General features: G+C 48.5%; 1 protein-coding gene across 1 annotated transcript in view; it reads right to left on the minus strand.

Annotated features, from left to right (window-relative positions):
• The window catches only part of LOC132392939 (glial fibrillary acidic protein-like), a 66,209-nt gene that overhangs the window by 42,220 nt on the left and 9,844 nt on the right, over nt 1–14,145 (minus strand). The window lies entirely within an intron of this gene.

The following is a 14,145-nucleotide window of genomic DNA, read 5'->3' on the forward strand; positions in this document are numbered from 1 at the left end:
TTTCCTTTCAACCTAACAGGAACATAAAGATTCTGTACCCTCAAAATTTCACCTTTAAATGACCTCCATTTCTCTATTACATCCTTCCCATAAAACAAATTGTCCCAATCCACTCCTTCTAAGTCCTTTCGCATCTCCTCAAAGTTAGCTTTTCTACAATCAAAAATCTCTACCCTTCTCCATAATTATATTGAAACTAATGGTATTGTGATCACTGGACCCGAAGTGCTCCCCAACATATACCTCTGTCACCTGACCTATCTCATTCCCTAACAGGAGATCCAACACTGCCCTTTCTCTAGTCGGTACCTCTATGTATTGCTGCAAAAAACTATCCCACACACATTTTACAAACTCCAAACCCTTTTACGGTATGGGTATCCCAGTCTATGTGCAGAAAATTAAAATCTCCAACAATCATAACCTTATGCTTACTACAAATATCTGCTATCTCCTTACAAATTTGCTCCTCCAATTCTCGCTCCCCATTGGTGGTCTATAATACACCCCTATAAGTGTTACTATACCTTTCCCATTCCTCAATTCCACCCAAATAGTCTCCCTGGATGAGCCCTCTAATCTATCCTGCCAAAGCACCGCTGTAATATTTTCTCAGGCAAGCAATGCAACACCTCCTCCTCTTGCCCCTCAGATTCTATCACACCTGAAGCAACGAAACACAGGAATACTTAGTTGCCAATCACACCCCTCCTGCAACCATGTTTCACTAATAGCTACAACATTATATTTCCAGGTATCAATCCATGCTCTAAGCTCATCCACCTTTCTTACAACGCTCCTAGCATTAAAATAGATGCATTTAAGAAACTCTCCACCTCTTCCTCTGTTTATCCCTAACAATGCGATCAACTTTAATATCTTTTTCTTCCTTCTCCCCTACATCTTTGGTCTGAGCGGTCCCCTTCTCTATCAGCTGCCTATACTCCCTCACACAGTCTACTAGCTTTCTCTATTTGTGAACTAACCTCCTCTCCCCTAGTCTTTTCAAATTGATTCCCACTCCCCAACCATTCTAGTTTAAAGTCTCCCCAGTAGCCTTAGCAAATCTCCACACCAGGATATTGGTCCCCCTAGTATTCAAGTGTAACCCATCTTTTTGTACAGGTCACACCTGCCCCAAAAGAGGACTCAATGATCCAGAAACTTGAATCCCTGCCCCAATCCCTCAGCCACGCATTTATCCTCCACCTCATTCCATTCCTACTCTCACTGTTGCGTGGCACAGGCAGCAATCCTGAGATTACTACCTTTGTGGTCCTTCTTCTCAACTGCCTTCCTAACTCCCTAAATTCTCCTTTCAGGACCTCTTCCCTTTTCCTACCTATGTCATTGGTACCTATATGTACCATGACCTCTGGCTCCTCACCCTCCCACTTCAGGATATCTTGGACGCGATCAGAAACATCTCGAACCCTGGCACCAGGGAGGCAAACTACCATCCGGGTCTCCTGATCACGTCCACAGAATTGCCTATCTGACCCCCTAACTACCTAGTCTATTACTACTGTCTTCCTCTTCCTTTCCCTACCCTTCTGAGCTACAGGGCCAGACTCTGTGCTGGAGGCACGTCCACTATTGCTTCTCCCACGTAGGCTGTCCCCCCCAACAGTACTCAAACAGGAGTACTTATTGTCAAGGGGTACAGCCACTGGGGTACTCTCTCGTACCTGACTCTTCCCCTCCGCCCCCCCAACCATGACCCACCTGTCTGCCTTCCGTGGTCCTGGTGTGACCACCTGCCTGTAATTAAACACTCCTCATTCTCCCTGACCAGATGAAGGTCATCCAGCTGCAGCTCCAGTTCCCTAACACAGTCCCTTAGGAGCCGCAGCTCGGCGCACCTGGCGCAGATGTGGACTTCTGGGAGGCTAGGAGACTCCAGAACCTCCCACATCCGACACCGAGAACAACAAGCTGCCCTCACACTCATACTTCCCCTTTCCTCAAGTAACAGGAAAAACTGAAACCTAAACCTACCTTGCCTTGCCCATTTCTGCCTAAGCCCGTTGAGCCAAAGCCCTTAAGCCTTCACTCTGTTCCCGGCTCATTCCTCTGCCTGCAAATGACGCTGCCCGCTGTATGAGGCTTGTCCTTTTTAAATTTTCCCTGCTTCACTGCCCACCGTCACATGCCTGTGCAGTCTCGCCTCTCTTAACTCCGATGAGAATAAGAAAAATTCAAGATGGCTCCCCCCACACTCCCCTTCTCAGACTTCCTTCTCCAAACGATCCTCCATCGGATCCACTCTTTCAATTGCCAATTCTACGACTTAAGATTGCTTGTCTATAGACCACAGAACCTGCTGTGTGTGCCCAGACATCTCCAAACCACTCAAATGATCCAGAGCAGATTTAAAATCCAGACTCTCAGGTCCCACCACTAGCTCTTGGGTCCTTGGAGACTCCATCTTCCTCTCACCCCACTATCGCTGAACACCCAAAACCTTCCTTTTCCTCAAACTACCAACTCCCTTCCCCCCCCCCCTCCGATCCCAGCTCTCATCTGTGCCGGGTCTTCACCACTACCTCTGACCTTCCCCTCTCTGAAGCAGACATTCTGTCCTTGGTAAGGGCTCACCTTTGTCCCTCTGCACCCACACCTCCGAGAGTTCCTTGCTCACCATGACACTGAGCTTTTCATCCCCTGCCTCCATCTCTGAGCTTATTTCTTTAACAAGGACTCCCACCCTGCACTGATGACCCCTTCTCCCATCTTCAACCCTCCTCTTCCTGGACACTCTGCCCTCATCTTCTGCCTGCTCTGGACTTTTTCATTGCCAGCTGCAATGAAATGGGACATCAACTGTTGACTTCAACACTCCCCTCTCCAATTCCAATCTCACTCCTTCCAAAAGCTCTGTTATCCACTCCTGTTGCACCAATCCTAACATCACCAAACTCACAGATAAGGAGGGTGCTGTAGTAGTCTGGCAGTCTGACCTCTACCGTGCTGAGGCCCAGCAACAACTCTCGGACACCTCCTCTTACTCACCCCTCGAATAGGATCCCACTAAGGAGTTCCAGGCCATTGTCTCCCACACCATCACTTACCTTATTAGCTCTGTGGATCTCCAATCCACTGCCAACAACCTCATGGTTCCCACACTGTGCACCTCCTGTTTCTACCTCTTACCCAAGATCCGCAAACCTGCTTCTGTTAAATAGATCCATTGTTTCAGCTTGTTACTGGCCCAATAAACTCATATCTACATACCTCGATTCTGTTTTATCCCTACTTAGTTCAGTCCCTTCCTAGCTACATCCATGACACTTTACATTGTCTTTTCAATGATTTCAAATTCCCTGGCCCCCATCACCTTACTTTCACTATGGAAGTTCAGTCCTTATATACCTCTATCTCCCATCAAGAATGCCTCAAAACTATCATTTCTTTCTGGACACCAGACCCAATCAGTTCCCCTTCATCACCACTCTCCTCCATCTAGCGGAACTTGTCCTCACTCTTAGTTTCTCTTTTGGCTCTTCCCAGTTACTTCAAACAAAAGATGTACCCATGGGCACTCACATGGGTCCCAGGTATGCCCGACTTTTTGTCAGCTATGCTATGTTGCAAGTCTACACTGGTGTCTGTCCCTCATTTTTCCTATGCTATATCAACGACTGCATTGGTGCTGCTTCCTGCACCCATGCGGAGCTTACTGACTTCATTAACTTTGCCTGTAACTTCCACCCAGCATCAAATTTACTTGGTCCTTTCTGACACTACCCTCCCTTTTCTCGATCTTACTGTCTCTATCTCTGGTGACAGCTTATCTACTGATGTCTATTAAAAACCCACATACTCTCTTAGCTACCTGGTCCATACCCCTTCCTACCTTGTTGCTTGTAAAAAAAAACCCATCCTCTTCTCTCAATTCCTCTGTTTCTGCCAAATCTGCTCTCAAGATGAGGCCTTTCATTCCAAACTGAAGGTGTCCTTTTTCAGAAAGTAGCTTCTGTTCCTCCACCAACACCTCCTTCACTCTTATTTCACACATCTGCTCTCACCCCATCCTCCCACCACCCTACCAAGGATAGGTTACCTACCACCCTACCTTAACACTCTACCAGCCTCCACGTCCAGCACATAATATTCCACAACTTCTACCATCTCCAACAGGGATCTGTGGATCTCATCTCTCCCCCCCCCCCACCCCACCCCAGTTTCTGCTTTTTGCAGGGATTGCTCCCTATGCAACTCCCTTGTCCATATGTCCAAGTCCCACTGATCTCCCTCCTGGCACTTATCCTTGTAAGTGGAACAAGTGCTACACCTGTTCCCACACCACCTCCCTCACCACTATTCAGGGCCCCAAATAGCCCTTCCAGGTGAAGTGACACTTTATGTGAGAGTCTGTTGGGGCAATCTACTGCGTCCGGTGCTCCTGTATTTCAGTGAGTCCCATTGTAGACTGGGAGACTGTTTCGCTGAGCACCTACCTCCATTGGCCAGAAGTGGGATTGCCCAGTGGCCACCCAATTTAATTCCACTACCTATTCCGATATGTCAATCCATGGCCTCCTCTGCAGTCATGATGAGGCTACACTTGGGCTGGAGGAAAAACACCTTATATTCCTTCTGGGTAGCCTGCAATCTGATGGCATGAACATCAATTTCTCAACCTTTTGGTAATACGACAAACCACACCCCCCCCCCACCTCCTTCACAATTCCCCATCCCCTTTTCTCACTCTCACCTTATCTCCTTGCCTGCCCATCGCCTCCCTCTGGTGTTCCTTACCTTCCCCCCACCCCGTCTCTTTTCTTCCATGGCCTTGTCTTCTTCTATCAGACCTCCCCCTTTTCCAGTCCTATATCTCTTTCACCAATCAACTTCCCAGCTCTTTACATCACCCCTCCCCCTTCCAGTTTCCTCTATCACCTTGTGTTTCTCTCCTTCCCACCTTCTATATCTACTCCTCATCTTTTTTTCTCCAGTCCTGCCAAATGGTCTCAGCCTGAAATGTTGACTGTATTTATTTCCCATAGATGCTGCCTGGCCTGCTAAGTTCCTCCAGCATTGTGTGTGTTGCTTTGATTTCCAGCATCTGCAGATTTTCCCTTGTTTGTTGATAGGTTTTTGGGAAGTAAGGGTGTCAAAAGTTACAGGGAGAAGGCAGGAGAATGGAGTAAGGAGGGATAATAAATCATCCATGATGGAATCGCAGAGCAGGATAGATGGAGTTAATGATCTAATTCTGCACCTATATCTTGTAGTCTTATGGGAGTGCCTACAAGAAAATGAAATCTCAGTATAATATTTGGTGGTACCGTAGCAATGTGCTACACACAGCGCTGAAATAACGACATGCAGTCGGTAAGTCACTTCGAGATTAGTTTATCCAAACTTTGCAGCGCTGGCATTTAATCCCTAGCGCCTGCCCTCTCCAGGCAAAAATGACGTCAGAGGTGCATTACCAAAGTCTCCCCCCGCACGCTGGCTATTTGTGAGCCGGTTCACCTGTGCAGAAAGTGGGTCGCCACATAACCCCCCCCCCCCAGAACCGGCGATATGCCCCGCCAACGTCCACAGTCTGGATCAGCCTCTGTTTGGGAGGTCTGCCTTTGCGTCGCGGTGCCTGAACCTCGACTGGCTGCGCCAAGTCCACAAGGACTGGTTTGAGTCGGTCCACCGTGAAAACCTCCTCTTTCCCCCCAATGTCCAGAATGTACGTGGACCCGTTGTTGTTGATCACCTTGAACTGCCCCTTGTGTGGCCGCTGTAGCGGCGCCCGGTGTCCGCCCCTTCGTACAAACACAAACTTACAGTTTTGCAGGTCTTTGGGTACATGGGTTGGGGTCCGCCGTGCTGTGAAGTTGATACGGGGGTCAGGTTGCCGAGCCTTTTGCGTAGTCTGTCCAGGACTGCTGCGGGTTCTTCCTCTTGCCCCCTTGGGGCTGGTATGAGCTCTCCTGGGACGGCCAGGGGCGCGCCATATACCAACTCGGCCGACGAGGTGTGCAGATCCTCTTTGGGCGCTGTACGAATTCCAAGCAGGACCAAGGGAAGCTCGTCCACCAAGTTAGGTCCTCTCAGGCGGGCCATGAGATCTGACTTCAAGTGACGGTGGAAGCGTTCCAGCGGTCCATTCAACTGTGGGTGGTAGGCAGTTGTGTGGTGCAGCTGCATTCCCAACAGGCTGGAGGTGAACTGGGCACCTCTGTCAAAGGTAATGTGGGCTGATACCCCAAAGAGTGCTACCCAGGTTGCAATCAGTGCTCGGGCACAGGAATCGGCAGATGTGTCGGTGAGCGGGACCGCCTCTGGCCACCTCGTGAACTGGTCTACCATTGTTAGAAGGTACCGCGCTCCTTGGGACAAGGGTAGGGGGCCCACGATATCCACATGAATGTGGTCGAACCTCCGGTGGGTGGGTTCGAACTGCTGCAGCGGGGCTTTAGTATGCCACTGCACCCTGGCTGTTTGGCACTGCGTGCACATTCTGGCCCATTCACTGACCTGCTTGCGAAGTCCGTGCCACGCGAACTTGCTGGAGACCAGCCGGACGGTTGTCCTGATAGATCGGTGCGCCAAACCGTGTATGGAGTCAAAAACTCGCTGCCTCCAGGCTGCCGGGACGATGGGGCGAGGTTGGCCGGTAGCTGCGCCTCCGCCAGTGCTGCATAGTCCACCCCCAGGGACAGGGCCTGGACAGCTTGACTGGAGAGTGCGTCCGCCACGACATTGTCCTTTCCCGAGACATGCTAGCTGTCCGTTGTGTACTCGGAGATGTAGGACAAATGTCGCTGCTGGCGAGACAACCAGGTATCGGACACCTTCAAGAATGCGAAGGTCAACGGTTTGTGATCCGTGAACGCGGCTTCTAAGAAGTACCTGAAATGCCGGATTGCCAGATACAGTGCCAACAGCTCCCGGTCGAAGGCACTGTACTTGAGTTTGGGTGGTCATAGGTACTTGCTGAAGAATGCCAGGGGTTGTCAGCGCCCCTCGATGAACTGCTCCAGCACCCCACCGACTGCTGTGTCAGATGCGTCCACCGTGAGGGTGGTCGGAATGTCCGTTCTGGGGTGCACCAGGATTGCAGCATCTGCCAAGGCTTCCTTGGCTTTAACGAAAGTGGCCGCGGCCTCCTCGTCTCAAGTAATGTCCTTGCCTTTACCCGACATCAGGGTGTACAAAGGGCGCATGATATGGGCTGCTGAGGGGAGGAAACAGTGGTAGAAGCTCACCATGCCAACGAACTCCTGCAGGCCTTTGACCGTGTTGGGCCGGGCAAAGTGGCAGATCACGTCTACCTTGGCGGGCAGAGGTGTTGCCCTGTCTTTGGTAATCCTGTGGCCCAGGAAGTTGATGGTATTGAGACCGAACTGGCACTTGGCTGGGTTGATCGTAAGGCCGAAATCACTCAGGCAGGAGTAGAGCTGGCGGATGTGGGACAGATGCTCCTGACGACAACTGCTGGCTATAAGGATGTCATCCAAATAGATGAACGCAAAGTCCAGGTCGCGTCCCACCACGTCCATTAGCCGCTGGAACGTCTGTGCAGCATTCTTCAGGCCAAACGGCATTTGGAGGAACTTGAACAGGCCGAATGGGGTGATGAGTGCTGTTTTGGGGATGTCTTCAGGGTGCACCGGGATTTGATGGTATCCCCGGACAAGGTCTACTTTGAAAAAGATTCTTGCCCCGTGCAGGTTTGCTGCAAAGTCCTGTATGTGCAGCACGGGGTAGCCGTCTGGAGCGGTAGCCTCGTTCAGTCTGCGGCAGACGCCACATGGTCTCCAACCCCCGGCTGCTTTGGGCACCACGTGCAGGGGGGAGGCCCATGGGCTGTCGGACCTCTTGTATGATCCCCAATTCCTCCATCCTCTTGAACTCCTCCTTCGCCAGGCGGAGCTTTTCCGGGGGGAGCCTTCGTGCGCGGGTGTGGAGTGGTGGTCCCTGGGTCGGAATGTGGTGCTGTACCCCATGTCTGGGCATAGCTGCCGTGAACTGCGGTGCCAGAATCGATGGAAAGTCCACCAGGATTCTGGTGAATTCGTTGTCCAACAGCGTGATGGAGTCCAGGTGTGGGGTCGGCAACTTGGCTTCATCCAGGGAGAATGTCTGGAAAGTCTCGGCATGTACCAGTCTTTTCCCTTGCAAGTCGACCAGCAGGCTGTGAGCTTGCAAGAAGTCTGCCCCCAGGAGCAATTGGGCCACAGCAGCCAGTGTGAAGTCCCACGTGAACTGGCTGGTGCCGAACTGCAGCTGCGATGTGCTACACACAGCGCCGAAATAACGACACGCAGTCCATAAGTCATTTCGAGACTAGTTTATTCAAACTTCGCGGCGCTGGCATTTAATCCCTAGCGCCCACCCTCTCCAGGCGGAAATGACGTCAGAGGTGCATTACCAAAGTCTCCCCCAACGCGCTGGCTATTTGTGAGACGGTTCGCCTGCGCAGAAAGTGGGTCGCCACAATACTGTATATGTGCACTTTGAAATATAATATAAGGTAGAGTTTTTCAGATCTTTGTATAGGTCTCTCATAAAGGCAGATAAGATTGTCCATTTCCATTTCTTTATCTCCATTTCTTTAATGATTTGCCATAGTTTATTATGGTCCACACTGTCTAAGGCTTTAGAGTAGTCAATAAAACAAATACTTCTCTGGAATTCCCTTGATTTCTCCATTATCCAGTGTAGGTTAGCAATTTGGTCTCTTGTGCTCCTGCCTCTTCTAAAACCAGCTTGTACATTTGACAGTTAACACAGAAAACCTACATACAATACAGGCCCTTTGGCCCACAAAGTTGTGCCAAACATGACCCTACCTTAGAAATTACTAGACTTCCCCATAGTCCTCTATTTTTCTAAGCTCCATGTACCTATCCAAAAGTCTCTAAAAGACCCTATCGTATACATCTCCACCACCGTTGCCAGCAGCCCATTCCACACACTCATCACTCCTCTGCATAAAAACACTTACCCCGATATCTCCTCTGTACCTATTCCCCAGCACCTTAAACCTGTGCCCTCTTGTGGAAACCATTTCAGCCCTGGGAAAACGCCTCTGACTATCCACACGATCAATGCCTCTCATCATCTTGTACACCTCTATCAGATCACCTCTCATTCTCTGTCGCTCCAAGGATGACAGACCGAGTTCACGCAACCTGTTTTCATAAGGCATGCTCCTCAATCCAGGCAACATCCTTGTAAATCTCCTCTGCACCCTTTCTATGGCTTCCACATCCTTCCTGTAGTGAGGTGACCAGAACTGAGATCAGTACTCCAAGTGGAGTCTAACCAGGATCCAATATAACTGCAACATTACCTCTTGGCTCCTAAATTCAATTCCACAATTGATGAAGGCCAATACACCATACGCCTTCTTAACCACAGGGTCAACCTGCGCAGCTGCTTTGAGCGTCCTGTGGACTTGGACCCTAAGATCCCTCTGATCCTCCACACTGCCAAGAGTCTTACCATTAATACTATATTCTGCCATCATACTTGACCTCCCAAAATGAACCACTTCACACTTATCTGTGTTGAACTCCATCTGGCACTTCTCAGCCCAGTTTTGCACCCTAACAATGTCTCACTGTAAACTCTGACAGCCCTCCACACCATCCACAACACCTTCAACCTTAGTGTCATCAGCAAACTTACTCACTTCCTTACTTCTGCACTTCCTCATCCAGGTCATTTATAAAAATCACGAAGAGTAAGGGTCCAAGAACAGATCCCCGAGGCACTCCGCCGGTGACTGACCTCCATGTAGAATATGACCCATCTAGAACCACCCTTTGCCTTCTGTGGGCAAGCCAGTTCTCGATCCACAAAGCAATGTCCCCTTGGATCCCAGGCCTCCTTACTCCTTTCTCAATAAGCCCTGCATGGGGTACCTTATCAAATGCCTTGCTGAAATCCATACACACTACATCTACTGCCCTTCCTTCAATATGTATAGTCACATCCACAAAAAATTCAATCAGGCTCATAAGGCACGACCTGCCCTTGACAAAGCCATGCTGACTATTCCTGATCATGTTATACCTCTCCAAAAGTTCATAAATCCTGCCTCTCAAGATCTTCTCCATGTACTTACCAACCACTCAGGTAAGTCTCACTGGTCTATAATTTCCTGGTCTATCTCTACTCCCTTTCTTGAATAAAGTAACAACATTCGCAACGCTCCAATCCTCTGGAACCTCTCCTGTCCCTATTGATGATGCAAAGATCATTGCCAGAGGCTCCTCCCTTGCCTCCCACAGTAGGCTGGGGTACATCTCATCCAGGCCCGGCGACTTATCCAACTTGATGCTTTCCAAAAGCTCCAGCACATCCCCTTTCTTAATATCTACATGCTCAAGCTTTTCAATCTGCTGCAAGTAGTCACTATGATCACCAAGAGCCTTTTCCATAGCGAATACTGAAGTATTCATTAAGTACCTCTGCTATTTCCTCCAGTTCCATACACACTTTCCCATGGTCACATTTGATAGGTCCTATTCTTTCACGTCTTATCCTCCTGCTCTTCACATACTTGTTGAATGCCTTGGAGTTTTCCATAATCCTGCCCACCAAGGGCTTCTCATGGCCCCTTCTGGCTCTCCTAATTTCCTTCTTAAGCTCCTTCCTGTTAGCCTTATAATTGTCTCGATCTCTAACATTACCTAGCTCTCTGAACCTTTTGTAAGCTTTTCTTTTCTCATTGACCAGATTTATTACAGTCTTTGTACACCATGGTTCCTGTACCCTACCATAACTTTCCTGTCTCACTGGAATGTACCTATGTGGAACTTCACACAAATATCCCCTGAACATTTGCCACAATTCTTCCGTACTTTTCGTTGAGAACATCTGTTTCCAATTTAAGCTTCCAGTTTCCTGCCTGATAGCCTCATAATTCCCCTTACTCCAATTAAACACTTCTCTAACTTGTCTGTTCCTATCTCTCTCCAATGCTATGGTAAAAGAGATAGAATTATGATCACCATCTCCAAAATGCTCTCCCACTGAGAGATCTGACACCTGACCACCAGGTTCATTTCCCAATACCAAATCAAGTACAGCCTCTCCTCTTGTAGGCTTATCTATATATTGTGTCAAGAAACCTTCCTGAACACATCTAACAAACTCAACCCCTTGCTCCAGGGAGATGCCAATCGACGTTTGGGAAATTAAAATCTCCTACCACTACAACTCTGTTATTATTACACCTTTCCAGGATCTGTTTCCTTATCTGCTCCTCGACATCCTTGTTACTATTGGGTGGCCTATAAAAAACACCTATTTATTGACCCCCTTCTGTTCCTAACCTCCACCCAGAGACTCTGTAGACAATCCCTCCATGACATCCACCTTTTCTGCAGCCGTGACATTATCTCTGATCAACAGTGTCACCTCTTTTGCCTCTCTCCCTGTCCTTCTTGAAACATCTGAAACCCGGCACTTGAAGTAACCATTCCTGTCCCTGAGCCATTCAAGTCTCTGTAATGACCACCACATCATAGCTCCAAGTACTTGTCCACTTTGTTCACAATACTCCTTGCATTAAAATAGACACATCTCAAACCATCCATCTGAGTGAGTCACCTGCCTATCCTCCCTCACACACTGTCTCCACGCTTTCTCAATTTGTGAGCCAACCACCTCATCCCCAATCTCTTCAGTTAAGTTCCCACCCCCAACAATTCTAGTTTATACTCTCCCCAGTAGCTCTAGCAAACCTTCCCACCAAAATATTTGTCCCCCTGGGATTGAAGTGCAACCTGTCCTTTTTGTACAGGTCATACCTGCCCCAAAAGAGGTCCCAATGATCCAGAAATCTGAATCCCTGCCCCCTGCTTCAATCCCTCAGCGACACATTTATCCTCCACCTCATTCTATTCCTATACTCACTGTCGTGTGGCACAGGCAGTAATCCCGAGATTACTACCTTTGCGGTCCTGTTTCTCAACTTTCTTCCCAACTCCCTGTAGTCTGTTTTCAGGACCTCTTCTCTTTTCCTACCTATGTCATTGGTACCAATATGTACCACAACCTCTGGCTGTTCACCCTCCCCCTGCAGGATATCGTGGACACAATCTGAAACATCCCAAACCTTGGCAACTGTGAGGCAAACTACCGAGTTTCTTTCCTGTGTCCAAGGAATTGCCTGTCCCACCCTCTAATTATAGAGTCCCCTACCACTACTGCCTTCCTCTTCCTTTCCTTACCCTTCTGAGCCATAGGGTCGGACTCTGTGCCAGAGGGACGGCCACAGTTGCTTTCCCCAGGTAGGCTGTTCTTCCCCCCCCCCCCCCCCACCAGTACTCAACCAGGAGTATTTATTCTCAAGGGGTATGGCCATAGGGGTACTCTCTAGTGCCCGACTCTTCCCCTTCCCTCTTCTGACTGTTACCCACTTGTCTGTCTCCTGTGGCCCTGGTGTGACCACCTGCCTGTAAGTCCTTTCTGTCACTGCTTCACTCTCCCTGACCAGACGAAATCATCAAGCTGCATCTCCAGTTCCCTAACCCGGTCCCTTAGGAGCTGCAGCTCGACACACTGGGTGCAGATATGGCCATCTGGGAGGCTGAGTCTCCAGGACCTCCCTCATCTGACACCGAGCACAGAAAACCAGCCTCACACGCATACTACTTCCTTTCCATAATTAACACAGGTAGACCTACTTGGCCTTGTTACTGCCTAAGCCCGTCGAGCCAAAGTCCTATCACTCTGCCACCTCTCACTTCGCTGCCCACTTCTAACACAGCCTGCTGGATATGGCAGTGTTCTATTTAAACTTTTCCCCCTCTACTGGCTGACATCACTCGCCTGCACAGTCTTGCCTCTCTTTTACCCCGAGTAGTAAAACTGCCTTTGCTCCAGAAGTCCTTAGCCATTCACCCACAGCCTTCTGTGAAATTGTTTGATAATTTGAACATTTCTTAACATTTTCCTTCTTGGGAATTGGGATAGAAACTGATCTTTTCCAGTCTAAAGGCCATTGTTGGGCTTTCGAGATCTGCTGGCAAATTGCATGCAACAGTTAGAACTGAACATGGAACAACAAACTGGGTCAAGATTGGGAAAGGAGTACAACAAGGCTGCATACTGTCACCCTCACCCTATTTATTTAATCTATAGGCTGAACATATCACGTGGAATGCTGGTCCAGAGGACTCAAATGTTTGAATCAAAATTGCCAGACGAAGTATTAACAACCTCAGATTTGCAGATGGCACTACTCTAATGGCTGAAAGTGAGGAGAATCTGAGAAAGCTTCTAATCAAAGTGAAAGAAGAAAGTGCAAAACCTGGCTTGTTGCTCAATATTAAGAAAATCAAGATTATGTCAACCAGCCCTATTAACACTATGATAATAATTGGAAAGAAAGTGGAAGCAGTGACAGATTTTGTCTTCCTCGGTTCAACGATTTCTATACATGGTAACTGCAGCCACAAAATTAAACAGTGCTTACTTCCAAGGTGGGTAGCAATGGCACATTTACATAAAATACTGGAGAGAGAGAGACATAACTTTGTCTATGGAGATCCATATAGTCAACTCTATAGTACTTCCAGTTGTGAAATAAGGCTGTGACAGCTGGACTATTAGTAAGGCTGAATACAAAAGAATCGATGCCTTTGAACTTGAATGCTGGAGGAAAGTGTTAAGACTTAGACTTCATTGGAAAGCAAGAAGATCCAACAAGTCAATACTTGGGAGGATGACAGTGGCTACAATGGACAGATAATACTAATCAGACAACGTATATAACCTTGGGGGATCTTAGAGAGGCAATTTCCAACAAGATGGCTTGGTGTGCAAGGAGTTCATGAGGTCACAAAGAGTCATACTCAATGATTGAACAACAAAAAGTTTTTCAAGTTAGGCAAGAATCTGATGGAAGTGGGCAAGAAGCTGTTATTGAACCTTGACACTGCCTCGTGGATGTACTCAGTGGTAGTGAGAGCTACATCTATAATGGAAATGGCCAAGTCAACTTCTCTGTAGCCTCCTGCATTTTCATACATTGGATTTGCAATGCTTTCTATTGTACAACTCTAGAAGTTTGTCAGATTCTTCGATGACATACCAAATCTCCAGGAGACACTGGGTACCTCTTTTTTACCCCCACATTGCATTTATGTGCTGGGAGTAGGATAGGTCCTCAAGAGCTTTCAA

Source organism: Hypanus sabinus, chromosome 4 (assembly GCF_030144855.1).
Source record: "Hypanus sabinus isolate sHypSab1 chromosome 4, sHypSab1.hap1, whole genome shotgun sequence".
Classification (NCBI taxonomy): domain Eukaryota; kingdom Metazoa; phylum Chordata; class Chondrichthyes; order Myliobatiformes; family Dasyatidae; genus Hypanus; species Hypanus sabinus.